The sequence below is a fragment of the Lissotriton helveticus genome, chromosome 5_1 (assembly GCF_964261635.1).
Source record: "Lissotriton helveticus chromosome 5_1, aLisHel1.1, whole genome shotgun sequence".
In the NCBI taxonomy this organism is placed as follows: Eukaryota; Metazoa; Chordata; class Amphibia; order Caudata; family Salamandridae; genus Lissotriton; species Lissotriton helveticus.
The window spans coordinates 1,817,949,722-1,817,975,105 of record NC_136065.1 but is presented as its reverse complement, the minus strand read 5'-3'; positions in this window follow the sequence as shown (position 1 = coordinate 1,817,975,105).

Sequence of the window (25,384 nt, the reverse complement as noted above, 5' to 3'; positions counted from 1 at the left end):
TGTGAAAGACATCATGTGAAAGCTTGAAGAGGCAGAAAACCACCAACGCTGCAATAGTTTAAGGATCCTAGGGATCCCAGAGAATAGTGAAGGCAGCGACATTCAAGCATTCACAATAAACCTGCTAAAAAATGCGTTTCCAGAACTAACTTAATGGGACTGGGATAAAGAAATCGAACGCATGCACAGATTCCCGATGACAACATCAAAGTGCCCTCAGAACGATCAATCATATCCAATAGTTATATTAATATACTTTGCTAACTTTCTGCGCCGACAAGCCGTATATGAGCAGGCAAGACCTAATAAAACACGAAATTGGGAGAATTTTTCATTTTTTGCAAAATCCGACTTGTCTCATTCCACAGTGGAGCGACGATGGAGGTTCAGGCAGTTGATTACACCATTCCAAAAAGCAGGAGCATTGGCTTTTCTACAGCACCCTGTGAAACTAAAAGTAATCTCGCAAGGACAAACTTTGTTTTTCACGTCAGAAATACAAGCTGAAAAAGCACTAAAGGAAATCACAGTAGGGAAATCTGGGACCTCTGAGAGTAACCTTTAGATGCCCTTCCTGGTGTGTATTATCTATAATTGTGTGTATATTAGTTTCTCCACTTCCTTAATCAACTGGGTCAAGAGCAGGGGAAGGGGGTGCGGAGAGTGGGTGAGGTTGGTTTAGACGCTCTCACACAGGCTCAGGATTGAGCCTGACAGCCTAGATAATGGTGTGGGGTGGGAAGGGGGGCAAGGAAGGGGGGGTTTCAGACACCAGGTGAACATGAAAGGTGCAGGGGTCAATGTGAATTTAGAAATATTAAACAAGGGCAAGTGTTGACCAAATTATGGGATACAATCACTAAAAGGTATGGACGGGTTGAGCAAGCATTATCATGGCTAAGTTGAAAATTCTGACTGCCAATACATGTTGCCTTAATGATGTAAAGAAAAGACAGAGTAGCTGTCGTATTACAGACGACCGGGGCGAATATCATATGTTTACAAGAGACACACATCGAGGGCTCAAAACGATATTTGCTTAATACATTAGGGTATAGATTTATTACCGCTACAAAACAGGGGGGCGCGAACCAGGGGGTGGCTATCCTGGCAAAAGGGGACGGTCTGCAATTCACGCGATCTCTAGCTCATAAATTTGGACGGTGGGCGATTACAGAATGCCATTATGATAATGGGGAAAGTAAAATTACTTTATGTACAATTTATGGTAATGTCAGCGATGACCCGGATGTATTGGCTGTCATATCTAATGAACTGGTTTACTGGCCTCTCCCGTTGATAGTATGTGGAATTATAATCTAGACCTGCCAGGCGACTGATCGTCGGATCCAGGTTTTAAATATCAGGGCAGGAAGCCGAAAGTCTTCCAGGCTCTGGAAAATATGTGCTTTTTGCATGGATTGATCGACAGCTGGTAAATAGAGCATTCAGGGGATCCTGGTTGTCCGTTTTTTTGAATCCACATTCTATGCATGCAAGGTTAAATTATATGTTTGTCTCTAGCTCCTTAAGATCTGTCATCACAATTGAAAAATTGCCAAGAGTGTTATCGGACCACAAAGTCTGGATAATTCTCCATATTGGGAGGAGATCCTTCTCTCTATGAACAATCTAGCTATAGGAAAAGCAGCGGGTATGGATGGAATTCCAACAGAATTTTATGTTAAATTTGCTTCCCAACTAAAAGAAATAATGTGAGATTTATTTGTCCATATATTTCGGGGGGGAAGTCCACCAGCCTCATGGTCCTCAGGTAAGATCGTTATTTAAAATAAAAAAAGAAGATCCTACAGAGCTTGGGTCTTATCGTCCTATTATGCTGATAAACGAGGATTCTAAAATATATTCTAAACTGTTAGCCAGTTGACTGGCACCAATTATATATAAAATTGTATCTGGCAGCCAACACAGGTTTATTCCAGGGAGATCTACAATTGATCATGTCGAAAGGGTGATCTCTCTTGTTGATTTTACGGAGGGGGCAGGAGACCCTATGGCACTTATATTACTCGATGCCGAAAAAGCCTTTGATAGGGTCTCCTGGAAATACCTCTGGGTTACGATGTTGAATAGTGGGATCAGGGAGAGATTTATTAAAGCTGTGCAAATGCTATATGTTGAACCATCAGCTAGGGTGTTGGTAAATGGGTTATCGGCAAAAATAGGTATTTCTAGAGGGACGAGAGAGGGGTGCCCTTGTTCTCCTCTTCTATTCGCGATTTATATCGACCCGTTCATCCGCAGACTAGAAAACGACATTTAATTCCACCAATATGGGTATGAGATCCCTCGACAAAAACACTGGTGTATGCGGATGATATTGGCCTAGTTACTAGTGATCCCATTAAGGCGATAGATGCAATAGAAGAAGAGGCTATAAGCTTCGGAGAAGTATCCGGATACAAGTTAAACCAAGGTAAAACCCAGATTATTCTTAATCATAAAATTAAGATGAGAGATGATAGAGTCATGGAGAAAGCCACATAACTAGGGGTCAGCATAACGGCAAAAGTAGAAAGTATAGTCAGTAATAATGTGGAACCCTTAATACAACATACAAAAAAAGAACTGATCTGGTTAAATAATTTACACCTAACTATAGGGGGCGGATGCAATGTGATCAGATACTGAGATTTTTATATTTCTTTAGAACTATTTGTTTGGAATTCCCACCTCAGTTGTTTAAATCTATAGAATCAATGTTTTCCAGGTTTATATGGGGAAATAAGAGGCCACGTAGAGGCCTCAGATATCTTACCTGATCTAAAGAGAGGGGGGGGGACTGGCAATGCACAATTTAAAACTGTATTATTGGACTACCACATTGAGATATTGCATGGAACTAATCTCCACAGGGATGAATAGTAGAGTAAATGGCAATATCCCCACACCACAATAACTTCTTTTGGGTACTGTTTATAGAGGATGCCTCTGGCAACACATTAATGATAGCTATTTCAAGTTTAGATTTAAGACCATCTCCAGCATATACAAGGTCTGGAGCAATGTACGAAAACTGCTGGGCCTTGGGCGATACTCCCACTATACACCATTTTATAACAATGAAGACCTCCCAGAGAGTTTCAGGGATAGTTGCATGGATAGGTGGATACAGGCAGGGATTGTACAGCTTGGCTGTTTTTATACGTCGAGTGGGCTGAAAACATTTGAGGAATTACGTAATGATTATAAACTTAGCCATAGGGACTTCTTTAAATTTTTGCAGGTTAGAGATTTTTTGACAAAGAAAGGGGGGGTAGGATAAAATTTCAGGCAATTCAAATGATGGAGAATCAGCTTAAAAAATCTACATTAACTATCGGGGGAAGTCTATGTATTCTCAGTATCCAGATGATATGGAGAAACAGATGGCTCAGTGGCAGGTCAAACTTGGAGTGCTGCCCCAAACTCCCCACCGATCTTATGAACTATCCCAGACTTGCTTAGTGTCTATAAAACTACAAGCCCAATTCGATAAAACCTTTTTTTCACTGTATTATACCCCGAATAAATTAGCAAAAGAGGGGACTGGAAAAGGAACTACATGTCCACGATGTGCACTGTTTGAGACTGATATTGTGCACTTATTAGCCTCATGCGAAGCATTAACAAATTTGATCTTCGAAATATCAGCTTAATCAGAACTATTAAAAAGAGGAGTCATTTTCACCACGGAGAAAATACTGTTGGGTACAGCGAACGTTAGGCGGCCAAAACAGATGCAAGGGTTAATTTTCGTGGCAATGGCGGTTCTAAGGTTGTGCATTGCTTCGGCATTGGCTAGACCCAAACCCACCGGTGTTCATACAATGGAGAGCCCACTTATTGGCAACATGCAGCCTAGAGGTGGCCATCTATAAAATAAAAGGGCATAATAAACGCAAAAAAGGCATGATTATATGCGATCCACTATTACAATGGGTACAAAGCCACACCGGGGATGGAGGGATGCTCCTGATAGACCCGTTATATGATGAGGAATGTCAGGCCAGAGATAAGTACGTAACATAAGATTGGATCGTAAAGTATATTTGATGAACGGCTCGGCACCTCTGAATTCTAGGTTGTGTTTTCTTAATTTTGATGTACTCTGTAAGCAAATTGTTTTTTTGTTCGGGTATGGCTAAAGTCTGAAAAAGGTGGGGGGATATTTAAATTAAAAAAAAGAAGGGGTAGTTCCCTCTGGATCTGCTCTGACAGGCTCAGAAAGAAAAGAACAGACGTCAGGGTGCTGGGGTGGCACATATATAGGCACTGCACACATCACTTCCAGCGAGAACGACGCTGTGTGGAGCAGATAAACGCCACTTACCAGTGTCAGATGGGTGACTGAGTGTCCGATGTGAAAGGGAGTCACAACTTTCAGTAGAAAGGTGGCTCTAGTCTTTAGCAGATACAAGGTGTTGTATGGTAGCTGCATTGATAAAACTTGAAGCTCACCTATGTGACAAGCTGAGATTATTGCGATGAGGAAGTCCATCATCAGGTTCTAGAGATGTACGGGCCAATTGCGCAACCGCTCTAATGGTATACACAATGAGGAAAGAAAAAATTTATTGAAATTATACTATGGAATTACAAAGTTTAGGAAGGCTTAGCCCAGATACAAAACCCTGCACTGCTGCTGTGACTGAAGATCCTTGCTATGCAGCAGCATAATCGGAAGACAGATGTTGATGCACAGAAGTTATGGGTCCTATACTCTCCTTGTCCAGTCCGGAGCCACTATGATGACTTGGGTCCAGACGCTCCTGATCTTCAGAACTGAGGGCAAAAGAGGTAGCAGTGGGAAGGCATACAGAAGGACCATGTTCCACTATAGGCCGAATGTATATGAGAGAGAAGCTTTTTGGCAATTTCAATGCACAAAAACAATGACATTGCACATCTATGTAGTAGCTAAGAGATGATGGCACCACTTCTAGAAGACACCCTGTGTAACTTGAGGGAATAACTAAGCCATTGATGCCTAGCTGATCAAAAATGGCAGTTTGTCAAATCAGGTGTTTAGAAATGTAACGAGATGGTGCACCATCTGGGAACTGCCCCGAAGTTTCAGCTAGTCCCTGAGATGTAGGGCCTCCTAGAACATAACATAGGACCCTACCTCACTTAATGCAATACCACATGGTGGTGGTGTCCAGGACCTGAACCAGTATCCCCTTGATGGATGGCAGGAAGGCTTTCAACACGAAGCAAATGACCCACAACTCCAGCAGTTTAATGGAGGATAGGTCTCCGCCAAAGACAAAAGTACTCTGATGTCACATCTCCCAGATTACCTCCCCAACCCAGAAATGATGCGTTGGTCACCACCGTTGGCTCTGGTTGGGGTAGGGAAAGGGGTCGGCCGCTGGTCCAATGGCAATCGAGCAACCACCACTGCAGATCTTTTGCAGTCTCCTCCAAATCCTCAATAGTATTTAACAGGTCCCCCTGGTGCTGAGCCCACTGAGCCTTCAGATCCCACTACAGAGCCCTCATGTGCCATCTGCTATGGTTGACAAACTGGATGCAGGAGGCATCTAGGCAAAAAAGCCTTGGAGTCACCCTTACTGAGACCTAGCACCAAGGATAAAACATGGGGAACAGGAAGGGGGGGCAAGAGACGGGTGAAATCATAGCCTGAAATCCTGGACTTGATCCGGCGGGAGGACCCAAAAGTGCTGTCTATATGAAGGAGAAAAACCAAAAAAGAGCACCAATATTGCCAACTTATTTCGGCAGGGGCCTGTTTTTGCCTCACGACTAACTGATCTGAACAGTAAGTCACTGGACCAATTTTTCAATCCTGAATAAATCAATTATTTTAATTCAATATTTTAACAACACATTTTGAGAAGGTTCACATGATTAAGAACATTGCTTACTTCACTCCACACTTACTCACACCCACAAGTTTTACATACACTTCAATCATTCAGTCATTCATACAAACCATAGAAAACATAGAATGAATTTACATCAGTTATTACAAGACATTTTTTACAAACATCATTTCAAAACAACAGCATTGGGAAAACTTTTTTCGATTTCGGGCCGTTTTTCGTTGTATGCAAGAGAATGGAAATGGGACCTTAATCTGGTCCTCATGTTCATGATGTGTTCTCCATTTCAGTCGCTACACAGTTTTACATTGCAGCTCCTGACTCCCAAAACAGTCTTTTTAGTGGCCATTACATCGGCCAGGAAGGTCAGCGAGCAACAAGCTGTCAGTCCACCCTCCTTACACTATTTTTTTGCCTGACAAACTGGTCCTTTGGACTTGTGCCTCCTCCCTGTCGAAGGTCGTCACTAACCCTGGGTGTAGTTTGAGTAGTAGCGCTACGCGATTGTACAGTGCGGACAAGAATCCGGCACTGTGCAATCATTGCAAACGGCATCTTGCACAGTGCAAGCGGTCGTTTTCTGCCGCTCAAGTAGATTTGTACTCTAGCGGCAGCTTTCTCAAAACGGACTGGTAGTTTCTCATCGCGAGCATATGCTACCACTCGCAATGAGAAACCTGACGTCCCCGCGTTGAGAATCTCGCCGGGAGGTTTATTTTCCATCCTCGCGATCGGCAACTTGATGCTTCTTTTCGCGAACGAGGAAAAAGTCTCACAGGGATGTTGATTTTGCTTGCTCGCGGTCGCCAACTTGACGTTGAGTACCGCAAGCAAGCAAAAAATGCCCGCTACATGTTTATGCACAGTGTTACGTGCAATTCACCTAGCGCGTAGTAGCGCAACTACGCACGCTCCACGAGCGTAGCGTAGTCCTACACCCAGGGTTAGTCGTCACCCCTTTGATGCCATCCAGAGTATCGCACCGCCTACCTTTTACACCTCATCTCATTCCTAGAACGAGATGACACTATCACCTGGGCCGGAATAGAGCTCTTTCAACGTATACTAATTGAGCCAAAGATCTAACATAGGACAAAGTCCTCAGTCATTTTTTTGGCACCAGAAATAGCAGGAATAGCAACCACAACCTACTTCAAGTGCAGGGACCTTCTCGATGGCTCCTTTGGCCAAGAGAGCCTGCACTTTGACGGAGCAAGAAAAGGTGGTCCTCTGACAGCAGTTTGTGGGATGGTGGCAAAGGTGGAGGATTTCCACGAATGGGAGGGCATACCCCTTCCGCACAATCTGAAGGAACCACTTGTGGGAGGCAATTGCAGACAAGTGGGATAGGTGGGGCCTGATACTGCCATCAACAGAATTGCTGTGTTGGATGGAGGGTGTACTAAAGATGCTTAGAGGCTGCGGCATGGGTGGGGTCTGCACTGCTCGCAGATCTTGGCTTCTGCATCCTCTGTGAGATCCGCAGCCCCGTCCACGAAGGGACTGGCAGGTACGGCTGGTATAGGAGACGCCCAGAGGTGCCCAGACCACATCCGTGGTAGGGGTGAAAGGACTGCTGCTGAGATCGGCCAGACAGAGAAAGCCAGAAAGATCGGACAGTGACCAAGCTCTCGACTGCAGTGTCCGCTTCGTCGCAAAATAGGCAAAGCTGTTGAAGGGCATGTCGATCAGGGATGCCTGGACGTACACCCCACCCACCTCCGAGACGTCACTTCAGAGGCCAATGCCAGCTGATCAACACCACCTGCCAGGTCACAGAAGTAGTGCTCGAGATTTTCCAGATCCAGTTCGTGGTTAGAAGTCCAGTCATGTGCATCATCTAACATGCTTGCAGTAATAAAGGAGTTGCCCATACTATCTGCTCAATATATTTGAGTAAGATTAGACCGTAACAATGAAGATATTAAAACTGAAATTCTAAGGTTATTTGCAATTGTATTGTTGTAGAGGTTCGGCCTCCGAAGCATTGCTAAAGCCAATAGGTTTCGTGTATGCAGAACGTCTCTGCTCCTTGACGGCCCTCTTTCGCTTTTTTTTTTTGCTTTATCCTGGCTTTGCCCACTGTCCCTTTCACCCTTTTGCACTCTGCCTTTTTTCTCCTTGTGCCTTTTTGCCACGCATTGCCCCTGCCGCCCTCCAGTGCAACTTTCCTGTTCCCTGCAAATCCTGCCTCCCAGCTTGTTGTATAGCATTTTAGGACCCTAGTGTAATTTTCCCGATTCATGCCCTTATATAGGTATAAAGTACTGTATCCTTACATAGGCATAGAAATCATAACCATATTAAGACATAGCTCAAGTAGTCCTAATACGGCTTGGCTACTTCCACTAGTTCCGAAAATCTACAACGATTTCTTGGAAAAACCCACCTTCAGCAGTCAGGGACTTCCCCCTGCATGAATATTAATTTATCCAAGAAATCAGAGTTTTCAGAGAATTAAGTCTCTAATGACGTTATGTCCAATCTTACGTCAAACTCGGCACCTTCAAGGTATAAATATGCCCACACTTGTCCAAACAAACACACGGTGGTTTGGAGCAGTTCGACAATCTACTTGCCCGACGTGCCCTGCTGCAGCAAGTGCCAAAGGAAGCCGACCCTCCAGCTGACGCACTGAGAGACGCTGTACTTTCTCCAGCCGAGAAATTCAGCTCCGGTTTTTCCAGGCTACCCTTGCGGTTTTCTGGGAAATCGAGTCCTGAGACAGAGATACCAGACCTCCAAGGTACGGAGCTGATTAGACCCTAAAAGAATTCTTGGATTAGATTCTTCGCAAAAGAATACTAAACTTAAGCTACACCTCACTTACTTCTTCCCTTGTACTAGACCTAGCTTAGGTACACCGGGGTAGGCGTATTTTAGAAGCACCAGTTGAGTACTTTTAGTCATTATTTATCAATGTATGTATTTTATGGCTTAGAAACCATATCATGCTTTTACAGTATTATTTTATAATACTCTTCGTTGTGTACGCATTGTACTTTACAACAAGTATTACGATTGTAGCAGTTCATTTCTTATGCTCGAGAAAGAAGACTGTTCAATAAATACCTTTTATTGATAACGCCCGTCTCTCTATGTCTCTGCACCTCTGGTGAAAGGAAGCATGCACGATTGACTGAGTGAAATAACTATCTATTGTTTCCGCAACTCTAGAGATATATTTCTTATTTTTGGGGAACAAAGTGGTCATGTTTTAAGCGGTTGTCAGAAACTAATCCCTTCTTGTTCATTCGAGAACGTTTCTAGTGACCTCTGAGCTAGCTGGCACATACACAATTAAGTCTAGTATATTCGGTAGAGACCTAGTCGACCTCAGTCCTACGTCTAAACTACAGGATATACTATTCCAATGCGCAGAGCCTATTGGGAATATAGGAACTACACTACATGGCGCCCAACGTTTGGTAAGGCGATAATTTAACGCTAGATACTAGAGTAACTCAGTCATGCTTTTCACACAGACCCCATTTTCACGTAAAATACTCCAATAGACGTCTGGAGTGGGTTAAAGGATAAAATATCCGCTTTAAACTGAGTAGGACAAAAAAGCAACATGGCCTGTACTAGCCAGCTATACACCACATCCTGACATTGAAAGAATGACAGGTCCAGAACTATTAGCTCAACTAAAACAGTTAATAAAATTACACAGACAATTGGTTCAATATGTCATGCGGACTTTAACAGTCCAACCCACTATAAGAATTCTACAGCACACCCCTCATCAGGGGAACACAAACAAAATAACACCACAGACTATACAGTCAGTCATTGGTAAATTGCCCGCAAAACGGGAACAAATTCCATTCTGGATAGCTCAAAAAATAACTCAAATAGAGGCAGTATTTCCTGATAGTACACCTCATGAGAAACATAGAATTCTGACAATCTGTTTACCAATGGGGATTGCACCACATGTAGCGGACTGCGACACTTGGGGTACAGTCTTTGCATCAATCTACACAAAAAACACATGGTGTTCAGTCTATGGCGGTAATACCAGACGTTCTAAGACAGATTCAAAATGAGTACGGTCCAGAACCGGCATTAAATCTTGGTATGAAATTACTGAAAGATTTCAAACAGGTCTCAGCTATACTATTAGCCAACATTAAAGGTGAAGCAGCATCTGTGGCAATCCGCCAAAAACTAGAAGAAACTGATATAACAGAGCAACCATATGAACTTGCAAGAATTATTGAAAAATCCTATGAAGAACTAGGTAGAGATAGTTTGGGTCGGAAACCAGTAAAACCCCAACTAACAGAAAATCCTGGAAAAGATTTTATTAAAAATAATCTCACTACTCCTAAAAAGAAGTGGGAAAACACCAAACAGACACTTCCTAAAGAGAAGCGTTCCCAATCCAGAGGAAGGTCTCCTCAACAGGAGCCCTCTGAAAAGAGGTATAATCTTAGAAATATGGATAATTTGAGAAAAGCTGATAGATATAAAGATACTGATACACGTTCCTCTCGTACCTTTCAGACTCCTTCGCAGAAATATGAGAGAAGGGGGCGATCAGAACAGAAAGAAGAATGCTGAAGTCCAAAGACGAACAGCACGTTCCAAAAAATAAGAAAAGCCAATTTCCAAAAAAGAATGTAGCAAGTCTATAGATAAGACATGCGGAGGATCTTGAGGACAACTCAAGAACGGGGAGTGGGCCCTGACAATGCTAGACATCGCAGCAGAGGTAACCATAGCTCGCAAGATCCTGAAGTATCATCTGGAGACAGTGGACTTGAATGAAGGCATTCAAGTTGAAACTGCCGACACCAGTTTTAGTGTACCCCATAAGTTATATGAAGTAACACTCCGGATGGAGGGGGACAAACCAAGAAAAATTAGAGTACTCTTTTGGGAGAAGCTCTCTAAGGGTTATGACATCCTTTAGGCTGAACAAGACTGGCCACCTGAATTTGTCAGGAAGTTCCCACATGGCGAAGATATAATTATCATAAACAAAACAAGAGTATTCCAAGGAAGGATAGGAGACCATCAATATGGAGCAAGGAACGACTTCACTTAAGGCGTTTTTTTGAAAGAAAGCCCTCACTCACCACCTAGTGATGACATGCTTCATCATCGGGCCCCACAGAGGGAATCTAGCATCCCCTCTGTGTGCTGCAACGCCAGAACTACTGCGGAGCGGGTAGTGGGTAAGGACAGTGATGTGCAAAGAATATTAAGTGAGTGATGTGAGGTTTAAAATGCTGGGGGTCGCGTAACTAGTTAGCATGGAGGAGTCTCGTTCACACGGGAAACCTCACCCGGCCCGGACACGGAAAGGATTGACAGATTGATAGCTCTTTCTCGATTCTGTGGGTGGTGGTGCATGGCCGTTCTTAGTTGGTGGAGCGATTTGTCTGGTTAATTCCGATAACGAACGAGACTCCTCCATGCTAACTAGTTACGCGACCCCCAGCATTGGTGAGTGAGGGCTTTCTTTCAAAAAAACGCCTTAAGTGAAGTCGTTCCTTGCTCCATATTGATGGTCTCCTATCCTTCCTTGGAATACTCTTGTTTTGTTTATGAGATTGACACTGGGGTGCGAGAGTATCCCACTACCCTGTCTCTCTTTTTGTTGTGATATGAAGATATAATTATGCCAGCCTTCTCAAATCACATTCCAATCCATAAAAAATACACCTATGCCAGGAAATGGGCTGTAGCCCAGGCCCCAGTACTATGCAAAAATCATGTAGGATATGATGAGGATTCCCCTCACCATAAAATCCAGTTGAAAACTCAACCAACAATGCAAAGGCAATATCCTATAAAACAGGAAGCTAAAAAACAGGTCAGGGAGATCGTAAATCAACTTGAATACCAAGGGGTGATTGAAACATACACCTCATCAATGAACAATCCTTTGTTTCCTGTCTCCAAACAGGACAATTCATATCGTCTAGTTTTGGATTACAGACATCTAAACTCTCGGTGCAAAACTTTTGCAGTACAAAACGTACATAGTGCAGCACTGATGAATAACATTGTGCGCAAAAAATATAAAACTACGTTAGATATCTCAAATTGTTTCTTTTGTCAAAACATTGCACCGGAAAGCAGGTATTTGACCGCTTTCTCAATTATGGGGACACAGCGACAATTTTGCCGTCTCCCCCAGGTATTCAAGAATAGTCCAGGGTTATTTTCAGCCAGAGTAACAGAGTTACTACAAACGTATCATGATGAGGCATTTTCCTATGTCGATGACATCTATCTTACAGATGATGACTTGGACGTGCACTTGAAAAGAGTGAACACCATAATACTTGGGTTCGCTTCTGAAGGGTACAAATTAAATTTTAAGAAATCACGAATTGCCCACCTCAACGTCCTATTGTTAGGCTACGAGTTATCAAGTTAAGGCAAAAGCCTGGCAGCCAACTTTCTAGAGAAATGTGCGCTGCTTCAACCTCCAAAGATGCTGAAAAACGTAGTCAATTCTAGGTTTCCTGAACTTTGGTAGAACTTATGTTCTAAATTACGCAGAAAGTGTTAAACCTTTCTACGAACTAATAAAACCTGATTTCAAACCTATTAATTGGACACACAGAAATTTTGCGTTCAGTGCAAAAAGACATGTTCGCAAAAACACAGTTACAAACACGCGACAACGTGCGCAACCTTGTGATCCGAATCATCCCAAGGAGATGCGGATTCACATACCTAACCTTTAATGAAGGTGAAAAGGTACCAATAGCATACAAATCACACTTGTACACACAAGCTGAAATGAAATTCACTTCAACAGAAAAGATTCTGACAGCGGTTCAGACTGCTGTAGCAAAGGAGAGCCCTCGCACTGGGCATTTAAATCGTTACACCTGTACCTGCCTTAGAGGCAGTGACAAAGGCAAGTATTCCAAATGCTAAAGCTTTACATCCAAGATGGATACAATGGGTGAACTCTCTTGCTGCAACAGACGTTGAATACGTGTTTGACCCATACTTGAAGACACAAGAATTTCTACAATACGAATTAGAATGTCCTCTGCCGACTGAAATTCTGCCACTTGAACATTACGGCTGTATAATATATACAGACGGATCAGCACAGCCCGCAATTGGGGGTAAACAAACCTATAGAGCTGCGTGAGCGATTGTTAAAGGTCGCTGGCACGAAGGTAAATTTAGACCTATGGTCACTAAAACTCAATCACTCGGAGATTGTACAGTTCAGCGAGCTGAACTACAGGCTTTCAAGATGGCACTTGAGAATACCGAACGCGAATTCCCCACACTTATAGTGTGCGATTCGTATTACTGCGTCCAGTCTTACAATGAATATCTGCAGAACTGTGTTCAAAACGGTTTCAAAGACGCTAAAGGTGGCACAATTCAGCATAAAATGCTTTGGGAACAAGTAGTTCTATTACAAAAAGAACTACAAAAGACTCATGTGATTCATACACTGAGTCATCAGCGTGATGGCGTTCACGTTGCAGGGAATTCATTGGCTGATGAAGCCGCAAAGGCAGCTGTGCAAACGGCTTCCGTAGCTACAATCAGTTGTCCTAAAAGAGAAATAGATGGTGAAACATTGCTAGCAGTAAAAGCCTCAATGAAAGGTAGCTATGCAGCGTTACCACTAAACTATCCACTCACGTATACATCAACAATTGATGCAAACTCTGTTTCTTTTGCTCGAATCCCTGGAGTGGGGGACAGAGTAATTCCAAACAGGAACTGGAAAGGTGCTTTGGTTCACGAAGCACATATGGGAGAGGCTCTGACACATCAAGGTATCTTAAAATCTCTAATAGAATTAGAAGAGATGTACTGGTGGTCAGGAATGAGCATCAAAGTGCCTGAATTTGGAAGTAATTGCGATGTCTGTTACAGAGATCATAGCTTTGAAAACCACCAGATAACTGACTACAGTGTAGCCAGCCCAGTTCAGACACCACCGTTCAACAGCATTAGACTTTCTACACGCGGACGTCACAATGGATGAATGCGGTCCCACAACTATTAGGACTAATCTTAGCAGCACACGAAAGACTCGTCTCTGCACACGCAGGAGTTTCCGCCACAGTATCATTATTAAAACTGAGATATTGGTGGCCGCGCATGAGGAAGCAAACTAGAAACGATGTTCTAGAATGTGAAATCTGCCAAAAAATAAAAGTTTCTACAGTGAAACGACCCGCGCAGAAGCCCCTTCTGATTTCAGATAAACCATTAGCGTGTGTTTACCTGGACCACTGTGGTCCCTTACAGAGGGATGGTGAGTGACTATAAATATATCATGGTCGCAGTGGATTCCTGCACAAGATTCATTTGGATGTGGCCCCAGTGCTCGCCTGACGCCAGAACTGTTATAAAAGATTTGTGAGTCTTTATCGGCACATACGCAATCGGCACGCTACATTCTGACCAGGGTCCTGCGTTTAGCTTTCGAGCTTACAAAGAGGCCATGGCCAGCTTGGGCGTTGCATTGTGGTTTTCAACTCCCTTCCATCCCGAGGGAAATGCGGTAGTGGAAAGAAAAAAAGTGACTTAAAGCAATCCATACCAGCTAGGGTATTAGGTTCTGGTGACGGGTGGGTCAAACATCTAAATAGTGTCCAACGTAGTCTTAATAATCTGCCAAGAAATTCTCTGGGGGGAATCACTCCATATGAATTATTATTTGGTACTAGAATGCTCATCCAGGATCTTGATTGTCAAACTTCAGTGGTGGAACAGAAACCCTTTGATATCAAAGACTGTTTGGCTGTTTTACAGGACTTAAATGAAACAAGAAGAAGTCTGAGTAATACAACACAAAGCCCAACGACCACTGAAGATTAACCACCTGTCCCAGCAAGACCTGTCTGGATACCAGAGATTGGGGATCTAGTCAGGGAAAAAACTGCGGTAAAGAAGGAATTTGGGCCTTCTTATAGAAAAGCAATACCTGTCTTAGCAATCCTTGGAACAAGATCAGTGTTCCTACCGCCACTTGCTGGAAAAAGGGAGAACAGAACTATATCAATTGACCTGGTAAAACCACAATCATGTGGCCGATAATAAGTAGTAGGCCCAGTGGACTCCCAAGATGTTGCAGACAACCAAATCTGGCTACAATTCAAGAGGTTCAAACTGAAAGACTTATCATCTTTAATAAACCTTCAGTGAGAAACGAAGGAAGTTGCAACACAGCCATGGAACTCGTCCCTCTTGATAACCTGTGGTAAATAAAATATTACCCTGTCATAATTTCTATAATTAAACAAATGCATCATGCAGTAAATGAGAGGCAGAGTCCGTGGTATCCGAGTGAAAGGGCTTTATTCCAATAACTCGAGTTAAGGGAGAATCTGTTCCATCACCTCTAAGGTTCAGGAAGGGTCTTCTAAAACATTATTTTCTGATTACATATTTATACGTGCAATTTTGTACATAGGAGCGCTCGAGGCAGAGCAAGAGAAAGAGAGATAAGAGCATGTGGGCGTGAATATGGGCGTGCATTAGAGGAGTCATCATAGGTGGGTGGATACATGGAGGGGGTTGCATGGCAGTCTGGAACTTTGCCCTACTTGTGCGTGCAACTTGATCATGACGTGCAGCTGACGTGTGACTGGGGGGAAAGCTGAAATTCAGTCTAGTAGAGAGGCCTTCAGTGTCAGGGCGACCAGCACGTCTGGTATTATCTGATATCTTGAGTCCGGGGATGTTTTATCTGAAGCAAAGGTCGCTCATCACTAAGAGCCAGAGAGGGCATATATTTCTTCGTGCATTGCATGGGGGCCGTGGGCTTTCTACGGATGCAAGCTCTGTAATTTACTTAAACGGAGACAGAAAGGCTAGGCCCTATCTCTGAAGACGGGTTCTGTTTACCTTTTTCACTGGGCAGGAATGTGATTCTGTACAACAAGCAGATAACTATTTTGCAAAACACTGTCTTGGCACACTCTTTCGGCTGAGCCAGAAGTATGCGAGGTCAGGGATACGTAACTGTAGCTCTCAGAGTGTCTGAGCCATGAAAACCCTAATTCAGAGACGGGCTCAGGCTGAACCACAAAACGGGTTCATCGTGACTTATTTAAAAGTGCACAATGCAAATACATGGGCCTTAAATGCTAACTTAATATTTCTTACATGGGAGACTTGATGACTGGCATCCTAATGCAGGACGTAATGCAGAGGCCTTGTGATTCAGGCCACTTAAGGGAAAATGCATGTATGACATGCACATACATTAAACATAGGGTACACGCAGGGGACATATTGGTCATGTAAAATTTCATTTTCCTCATTCCCTCCTTGTCCCCTACGTTACCCTTCAGGACACATCTATATTCATGAGACCGTATAGTTGATCATACAGCATCATTTGTTCATCTTTGATCCTTTGTACTCGTGGGTGTCGAACACAGGCAGTTGCACACAGGCCGCAAATGGCCGGGCCACACTGCAGACAGAGTTCTTGTTAACTTGCGTATCAGTTTACTGTTTTGGACGGGACCTATGAAGAAAAAGAATCCTTTGTTGAAATCTGTATATTGCTCCCAAGCTGTTTCAGTCTGATCTATCTCTGAGGAATCGGTCTCTCTCCTTTGTCTAACATGCTCTAGTCGTGAATCTCGATGGTAATGGGATGGGGCCAGAAAGACTGGTAGCAGCAGGAGCGCTATATAATATGTCCCACCCCAGTCTGGGGGTAGTTGTACATAGGCTGTCTGACCGCAAATGAAATAGGTATGGCGTGATGTTTTGAATGAAGACTGTCCTTTATCGTTAAACTCTACTACAGCTTTACACTCGCTGTGTCCCATATGTACTGAGCCTTTCTTTCTAACGCACAAATCTCCTTTTGCTGGTAGGACTGATATAAACGGTGGACCTATATTTTGCATGGGCTGAGCGTTCAGCATTATAAAACTAACGGATGCATTTCCTTACTCGTACTCTTCATTTTCTAGATCTGTTCCCTTCCTTTGGGGAAATCCGTCTTTGTCTGGAAAACATGCTTCATTCATTACTTTATTCAGGTTTCCATATATCCATTCATTTTGGTATACTATGGACTTTCTGTCTAGTGATGTCATTAAGGCAAACCATGCTCCACACGAACCATTGTGGGAGAACGGTAAAGGGAAGAAGGGCAGAACTCCCTTCGTCTTTTGATAAGGTGGCAGTTGGCCACATACCCAGCAATCAGTTGCATTGCTGGTCTGATGAGAACGGTGTAACATTCGGATGAAAGTATTGTTACGCAGGGCAAGTCGATATGACAGTTCATGAGGTGGCAGATCACTGAATGTATGCTCTACAGTGTTATTACGGGAAGAGTGCATATGTGAGGCAATAGGAGGAAAGAAAACATGTAGTATTAAACTAACACATATGATAACGATACACAGAAAAAATAGAATAATCAAAGAAACTATACATCTACTATGTAATAGCTTGCAGTACTTTTCTCTCATTTTGCTCTTTTTACTATTCTCGTATGTGATCTTATACATGTCAGAAATCTAGGATAACCGATTCACCACCGAGTGGACTTAAACAATTAAACCTCGTCTGACTTACTAGATCTTAACTTAGACCTATACTCTTGCTGTGGAGTCTTTTCTAGCAAAGGCGGCGCAAGCGGCGCAAAGTCTTTAATGTCTTTAATGTCTTTATTAAAGTTCCAGATTGTCCATAGTATCGTTTACAGTGATGGGCGTGAATCCATCCTTTTCTTCCTTCGATCTTTATAGCAGTCCTCGTGGTCGGTAACACCAACTTCGGCGTCTTCCAACGTGGCTCAAGGGGGCTTGATCGATCAAAATTCCGGACAAACACGAAATCTCCAGGGACTATGGCGTGTTCCTTGACCTGGGTGTTGTCAGGGAAGGTGGCAGCAACCTGTGAACGACAAGAGAGTAGTGCAGACATCAAGGAAGCCAGGTAATCTGTCAGCATGTTACTGTCAACATCAGTTATTCTCTTAGGCATAGGCGTACCCCACATATTTGGTGGTCTACCGAAAACTACTTCATATGGATATAGGCCTGTTCTGGAATGAGAAACATACGAGATGTAAAAGAGTGCAACCGGCAAGGCTACCATCCAATCCACGCCTTTTCCTGCACAAATCTTTGCTAGTTTTGTCTTAATTGTCTGATTATGTCTTTCTACAAGGCCTGCTGCTTCAGGGTGTCGTACACAATGGAACTTCCAATTATATCCTAACAGAAGAGACACTTGTCTCATTAATTCAGAGAAAAATGGCTGACCATTGTCTGAGTAGATGACACGGGGCAATCCATATCTGGGGAAGAATTCGCGCACCAATTGCCTGGCGGTTGTCACAGCAGTATAATCTGGAACTGGGTATGCTTCTGTCCATCTAGTTAGTGCACACACAACTACCAAGACATACTTGTAACCTCTACATCTGTCCATTTGGATGTAATCCATCTGGAGGACCTCAAAAGGGTGGTTAGGAGGATGAAATCCGCCTTGTTCCACCGGGATGCCTTTACCTGGATTGAACTGGCAACAGATCATACATGTTCGTACTTTCTGTTTCGCTGCTGCACGCAGGTGCTTGTTAAACCAGATATTCTGTAAACTGTCTATCATTGCCTTTTCTCCCAAGTGTGCTGGACTATGTGTTGTGTTTATGATTACTTGTACCATGGAATCTGGAAGAAACCATGTGCCTTTTCCCTTAGTCATCCAACCTTGGTCAGTCTGGATCCCTCCTTGTTCAGTCCATTTCTTTATTTCATCTGTAGTGGCATGTGTCTGTATGTCAAGTACATCTTGAGAAGGATCCCTGACTGTCATACTTTTTGTCAGTAATGGTACTTCTGTCCTTGTCGTGTCTGTTGGTGTCTGGGCTGTAAGTTTAGCAGTTCGGTCTGCCAGGTCATTACCCTGGGAAATGGTGTCTGTAACTTTGGTGTGAGCTTTGCATTTCAGGATAGCTATGGCTGTAGGTAAATGTATTGCTTCCAACAGGGCTTGAATAAGTGGGCCGTGCTGAATTTTGGCCCCATGAGAGGTCAAGAAACCTCTCTCCCTCCATAGTACTCCGAAATCATGAACTACGCCAAAAGCATATTGTGAATCGGTATAAATGTTCACTCTTAAGTGCTTAGCTCTTATGCAGGCTTGTGTCAGAGCGATGAGCTCTGCTGCTTGTGCTGACAGTGTGTCTATTCTTTGTGTCTCTATGACTTCAGTAGCAGTGGTCACGGCATATGCTGCTACTAACTCTCCTGCACTTGTTCTCATGCATAATCCATCTACATAGAGTGTTAGGTCAGGGTCTGGAAGTGCAATATCTGTCAGGTCTTGTCTTGGTTTCGTCACTATATTCATTATTTCCACACAGTCATGTGGTGGTGCATTTACTGTACTTGAGGGCAAAAGTGTAGCAGGGTTTAGAATATTACATCGTCTGATCTCTATGTGTGGTTGAAATAATGTCAGTTCATATCCTGTCAGTCTTGCTATAGTTAAATGTTGTGTCTGTGTCCTGTTTAAGAGAACTTCCACTGCATGTGGTACCTTTACTGTCAGGGGGTGTCCAAGCACTATTGAGTCACTTTGTCTTATGGCTAGGGCTGTTGCTGCAACCGATTTCAGGCACGCAGGCAGAACCTGGGCCACTGGGTCTAGTGTACTAGAAAAATAAGCACAAGGCTTGTGTTTTCCTGCTTGATCTTGTGTGAGGACAGATAACGCTGTTCCATCCCGTTCAGTTATGAAAAGCATGAAAGGTTTACTGTAACATGGAGTCGCTAAAACTGGCGCTTGACATAATGCTCTTTTTAATTCCTCAAATGCCAAGGTATGTTCGTGTGTCCAAGGGAGGACAGTCGAAGTGGCTGCCTCCTGTGTTGTCAATTGTATGAGTGGTTTGGCTAGATAGGCATACTGGGGAATCCATTGCCTACAGTATGAAGTGAGGCCAATGAAGGCCCGTACTTCTTTCTGTGTCTTGGGCTGTGAAAGGCTAGAAATAAGCTATGTATACGTTCTTGTGTTAGCTGTCACCCATCCTTGGACAGCAAGAGTACAAGGAACACCACTTGCTGTTCACAGAACTGTAACTTTGAAGGGGACACCTTGCGCCCCTTGTCAGCCAGAAAGTGTAAAACTGTCAGTGATGCATTTGCGCATTCTGGTTCTGAACGTGCTGTAATTAGGATGTCATCTACGTACTGTAGTAGAGCAGTGTTGGGAGGCATGTAAATACTGTCCAGCTGTCTTTTCAATGCTTGACTATATATGCCAGGACTCATTGCAAGAGCGAAACTCCTGCCAATTATTCTGTTTAAACTACGAGGGAAAAACTATTCATTGCAAGCATGACTTATCTGAAGCCAATGAAGCTTTCAGTGCTGGCTGTAAGGAAGAGCAACTTGACCCCCTCCTTATATAAACATTTTCTCCGTGGCTCATCAAGTTTTTTTTCTCTACACTGCCTTCCCCTTCACCATGATGTCACCCACAGGGCTGTTCCTCCACCCTTTCAAAGCTCCGAGAGCTAAGAACAGTTGCCAAGTTACTGGAGAGAGAACTTGGTCAAATTGCAAGCATCCTTTATCTGCATGCGAAGGAAGCCTGAGTCAGTTGGAGGACTGCCAACAACTGTCCGCGGAAAAGAATTGGAGTATGGCCAATGATAACAAGACAGGCACTGCTCGGCGCTCCAAGAGGGAAAAGCCCTCCCTTTACAAAATATCTTTCCCTGGGAGTCAGGCGCCCTCAAGGTCGAAAAACACATTCTCTGTAATTCAAAACATATCTGTACCCAGGCCAGAGAGCTAACCAACATTCTCTAACTTAACTGAAGCAAATTTAAAACGTGATAAAAAGCATCCTAAAATCAGTAATTAATAAGGACATATTTTATTTCGTAACCTAGACACATGCTAGCATTTTAAAATAATTATATCATAAAATATTGTTACTAGCTGCAAAGGAAAAAAAGAAACAGAACAACATGACATGGAAACACATCACATTTTACTTTATGAAAATAACATGTGAAACACCATAATTTTGCATTGCAGAACCAAGATTTTCATAATTAAATGTGCAAGCTCTTCTACTCTACCTATTAAAAGGGCCAGATTCATCATTTTTCAAAAAGCCATGTTTCCTAATTGAGTGGATTAACTGTCACACGCTATTCTAAAGGGCAGCTTGCATTGGGAAAAATAACAATGTATATTTTGTAGAACAAATTTTAATTTAAAAAAACAACACCTGGTTGCATTACACTAATTAAAAGCACATTCTATGATGGGTCTGTTTTATATTTCCTTCTCAACCGTGAAAACATTGAAGCACCCTCCGTGCAAACCCTTATCTCAATCCGACTGGTTTATTTACAGCTTACCGACCTCTGAGTCAAACACATTAAATCAAGTGTTCCAAGGCAAACCCACACAAATACACGGACGCATTTGAAATAGAATGTTAAATGAACACTTCTTTACTCTCCATGCAAGACGTTACCATTCAGTCAGCAAACTGACAAAGCACATAGGCAGACCCAGCAACCAATGAAAAAGTTAAATCAAACCATCATTCATCTGAATACTCACTGACTTTTAGTGTCAGCTCACATAACCATGCATGTTAAACAGCATGTTAAAACAAATACTGCCTTCTCAATACAAGATATTAACTCTTTGGCAGCTGAAGCACAATCTTTCCCCAATGACTGCAGTACATGGGAAAGTCATGAACCCATCTCTCCACGTTATCACATAACACGTACGCACATCTTCAAAACGTTTTCTCCAAGCACTTGAAAGAGATCCAGCTCTCTCCTGCCTACCGTAATGATAACATGCTCTGCACAAACCATAACCACATGGCGCTATTCACAAGCCATATTCACAAGAAACTCAACAAGTTATAATAATGACATGCTCTTCATAAATCATATTTACAAGGAGCTATTTACAAGGAACTCCACAGCCTCTGATGCTGTCGGCTTCTTTCTACATACTCTAAAGGGTACAGGTGGTGGCTTTCGCGACCTACTGGGTGTTTCTGAGGAGGTCACTCTAGCTAGTTCTTCTGAGAGGACGGGGTAAATACCAGTGACGACGGCATTTCTTTCTCTATCAACCTGTTCTAATTTGACCCGTTCCCCCTCCTCCCGCAATTCTTCTTCTTTCGCTTTTTTCCGCTGCTTGTTTAGTTCTCTCTGCTTTATTACATTCTTTCTCTGTTCTCCTATGTGACTCTTTGCGCCATAATTCAATGGCATCTTTCTGAGAGGGTCTTGACTTCTTTTTCCATAACGCTTCCTCTACTCTCATAATGCATTCAGAATCCCATGTCCCCGAGACAGGCCATCTATACTTCTCCTCTAAATCTTTCATGTAATCTACCCATAAGTCTAAAAACAAAGTGGCGTCTAACCCATGCTTATTATACATAAAATGACCAGGTGTGTCTCTAGGCGGGATGTTAACTGACTCTTTTAGTATACCTTATCTGGTCCCTATCTGACGCAATTTTGAAAACAGTGGCATGTTGAAACCAACACAATGGAAACACAATACACATAGAATAGACTGAAACAATCAACAATCATTCATACTACAACATTAAAACACTAAAACAGATACAGTCTAACCTAATACATGGAATAAAACATGTACTTGAAAACAGTTAACTATATGCACTGGAATACAGTACAACCATACCGGTCCCAAAAATGAGACACGTCTTTACCGTGCCCACGTTTACCGTGGACCCGTCTTTACCGTGCCCACGTTTTACCGTGGACCCGTCTTTACCGTGCCCACGTTTTACCGTGGACCCGTCTTTACCGTGCCCACGTTTTACCGTGGACCCGTCTGACATTTATGGCCCGGTGGAACTATTGAAGATTCCACACCAATTTAAGGTTTCTTTAAGTGATTTTGTCTCTCCAAGCACATTTTCTGATGATTGGGACTTTGAAACAGTTAATAGCCAGAGGTCTGTGGACATGGCAAACAGGACTTAGGCTGCAGAGAAAGCTCTGGGAATTGTCTCCTGCTCTTAAATGCCAGCTCTGTAGGTATTTAAACATCCCCCATTAGCATTTCTAAAGACAAAAAACACGCAGCAGCATCACCATCAGCCGCACTTTAGAGGCTCCCGTAAAGTATTTACTGAATGTAGTGGAATCCTTTGTAGTGCACGCTGATTGTAGAGGGAACCATGATGGCAATCTGAAACCTTGGCAGCTAAGCATCATCCAGTGACACACCCACACATGGCAGGTGACACACTACTGTGTCCCGACACAGCGTTTGGAAAGCTCTGAGTTAGTCTGTCGGCCAGGGTCACTTGTTGATGGCAGACGTAGAAATGTCAGCTAAATTCACAAAACATGAATACTTAGAAGGTTCATCAGATTATGAACAAATGTATTGTTAAAATCATTATGGTCACCATTATTTGCACAAATCTGTAAATCCTAGAAATGTTTGTACTTATAATTAATGGGAACATTGTCCAACGCCGCCAAAGTGCAGCTCAAAAACTTTTTATGAAAAGTTTCCATACTTCTCAGGTTTTAATGTCACAAATCCATAAACGTTTTATTACAAAAATATGAATAAGACAGGAATGAAAAACATGTTGACCAATGCTAAACAAATTTATTCTGCGAACTTTAATGCTCAGCTGTCTACATTAGGTTTTAACTTTTGGAAAGACAATATTGAGACAAAAACTGTCTGGGGCACAAAAGAATGGCAGGTGCAAGGTATGGAAGCCTTGTTCAGAGTCTGCATTATCCCAGAACAAATAATATTTTTAAATGACACTGTTCAACAAACATGTCTTGGCCTAGCTAAGATAAAAGATTTAAACAAACCGTCCATACCTGAAGCCACACCTAACAGTAATAACACTACAGATGAGGAGGTAGACGTAAAACAGATTTTAAAGCACACCAGAACCAATCCTGATTGGAAACAATGGTTAATCTGGCCATAGACACGAACAACTGTCAAGATAGATTCATGAACAGAATACAAGGGTTCAAAATGAATAGGCCAGATCCGAGATATTCCCAGAGACAACATCCAGGGATAGTAACAACATTCAGTGTAGGAAAACTATGCCTTGACTGGCTACAGAAATCCACACTTCCAGAAATTAGACAACACTTGACTTTACTTAAAGAAGGCGTTGACTTGCGAGACATCTTACTTGGGCCTCGTAAACAACATCAAAAATGTTTTATACACGCCGGTATATACGCAGCGTACAACGAAGCTTGGAAAATAACACAATGGAAACTGCAGAAAAAATACGAGAAATGGATCGTATTAATTTAGAGAACGCTCTCTCTGTAGTGGACAATGGGTTAACGACTCTGTCCTCCAGAATTTATTCTTTGGACAGCATTGTATCATCTGCCATTGACATAATGGCGCAGGACTTGCTATTGTTACAACATGGCCAGTCTCAATTACGTTCTATAATGTTGCTAGGCTGGACGTTATAAAATCTCCGTTCAGGCTACGTGCCATGGCGTCTAATCAATACCACGTCATTGTTTTCTGTCTTTAACCTTACAGATAACAAATCTATTTGGCACAAAGAGGAGCAGACTATACGGTGCTGAGCATTGAAAAACTGGAAAGGTTACCACTGACGGTTTCTGAGAAACCGGTCGTAGAATGGATAATACATGGCACCATCACAATACCAGTGACGATTTTCCAATTTCAGTATTGTCTACGGCATATACCAGCAGGCCTGTATGAAAGTTGGGGTAAAGGATACATTAAGTCAACCTGGAATTTACCATACGCACACAAATGTTGGAGTGGGGGAAAGAAGGTATTTCTTAGTACAAAAAATTTTAAAAATTCACTAAGCAGTACACTTTTATGTGAAAGTATTAATTTACATGGAGCCTGCGAAGGTTCTTCAAATAACCTTTCGTGCCACATGCACGGTTCTCCTGCAGCAGTAATAGAGCCAATTTTCAGGCAGCTCTCCAAAGGCAGCTACGTTATGCTCAATGATCACAGCTGTTGTGCCATGTTGCCAGGAAAAGCCTATCTAGTTAGTGCACAGCTTTCCAAACTTTTCATGTTGGTGACACTTTCTAGACATGCATAATTTTGTGACACGGTAAAGCAGTGTAGCGAGCGAGCCCAATGCACCTAATGAGGTTCGGGGGGGTTCTCAAAGTACAGATGTTACAGGTGAGGTACAGTCTAGTAAGGACTAAATCAGGTTACCTTTTGTAAATGCTTGTTTCAAAGCTAAAATTTCAGGTAAGAAACACCAGCCTCCAAGATCAGCACAGCCTTCTAGCTGTGCCTCTTACTTATTTTTGTTTCCAAATATTTTATCTGCATTTTAGAAACGAGAACCAAAAGTCTAGTCCAGAACAGTTCAACAAATACTGCAGAGGTGAATGGCCAGCAAAAACAGCAGAGGCTGCTAAAATGAGACCAACCAGCTTACCAACTGGTAAGGCCTCAGACAAGCACGTGTGACGCCACAGCCAGACAGAGACGGAGAAAACAAAAGGTGGA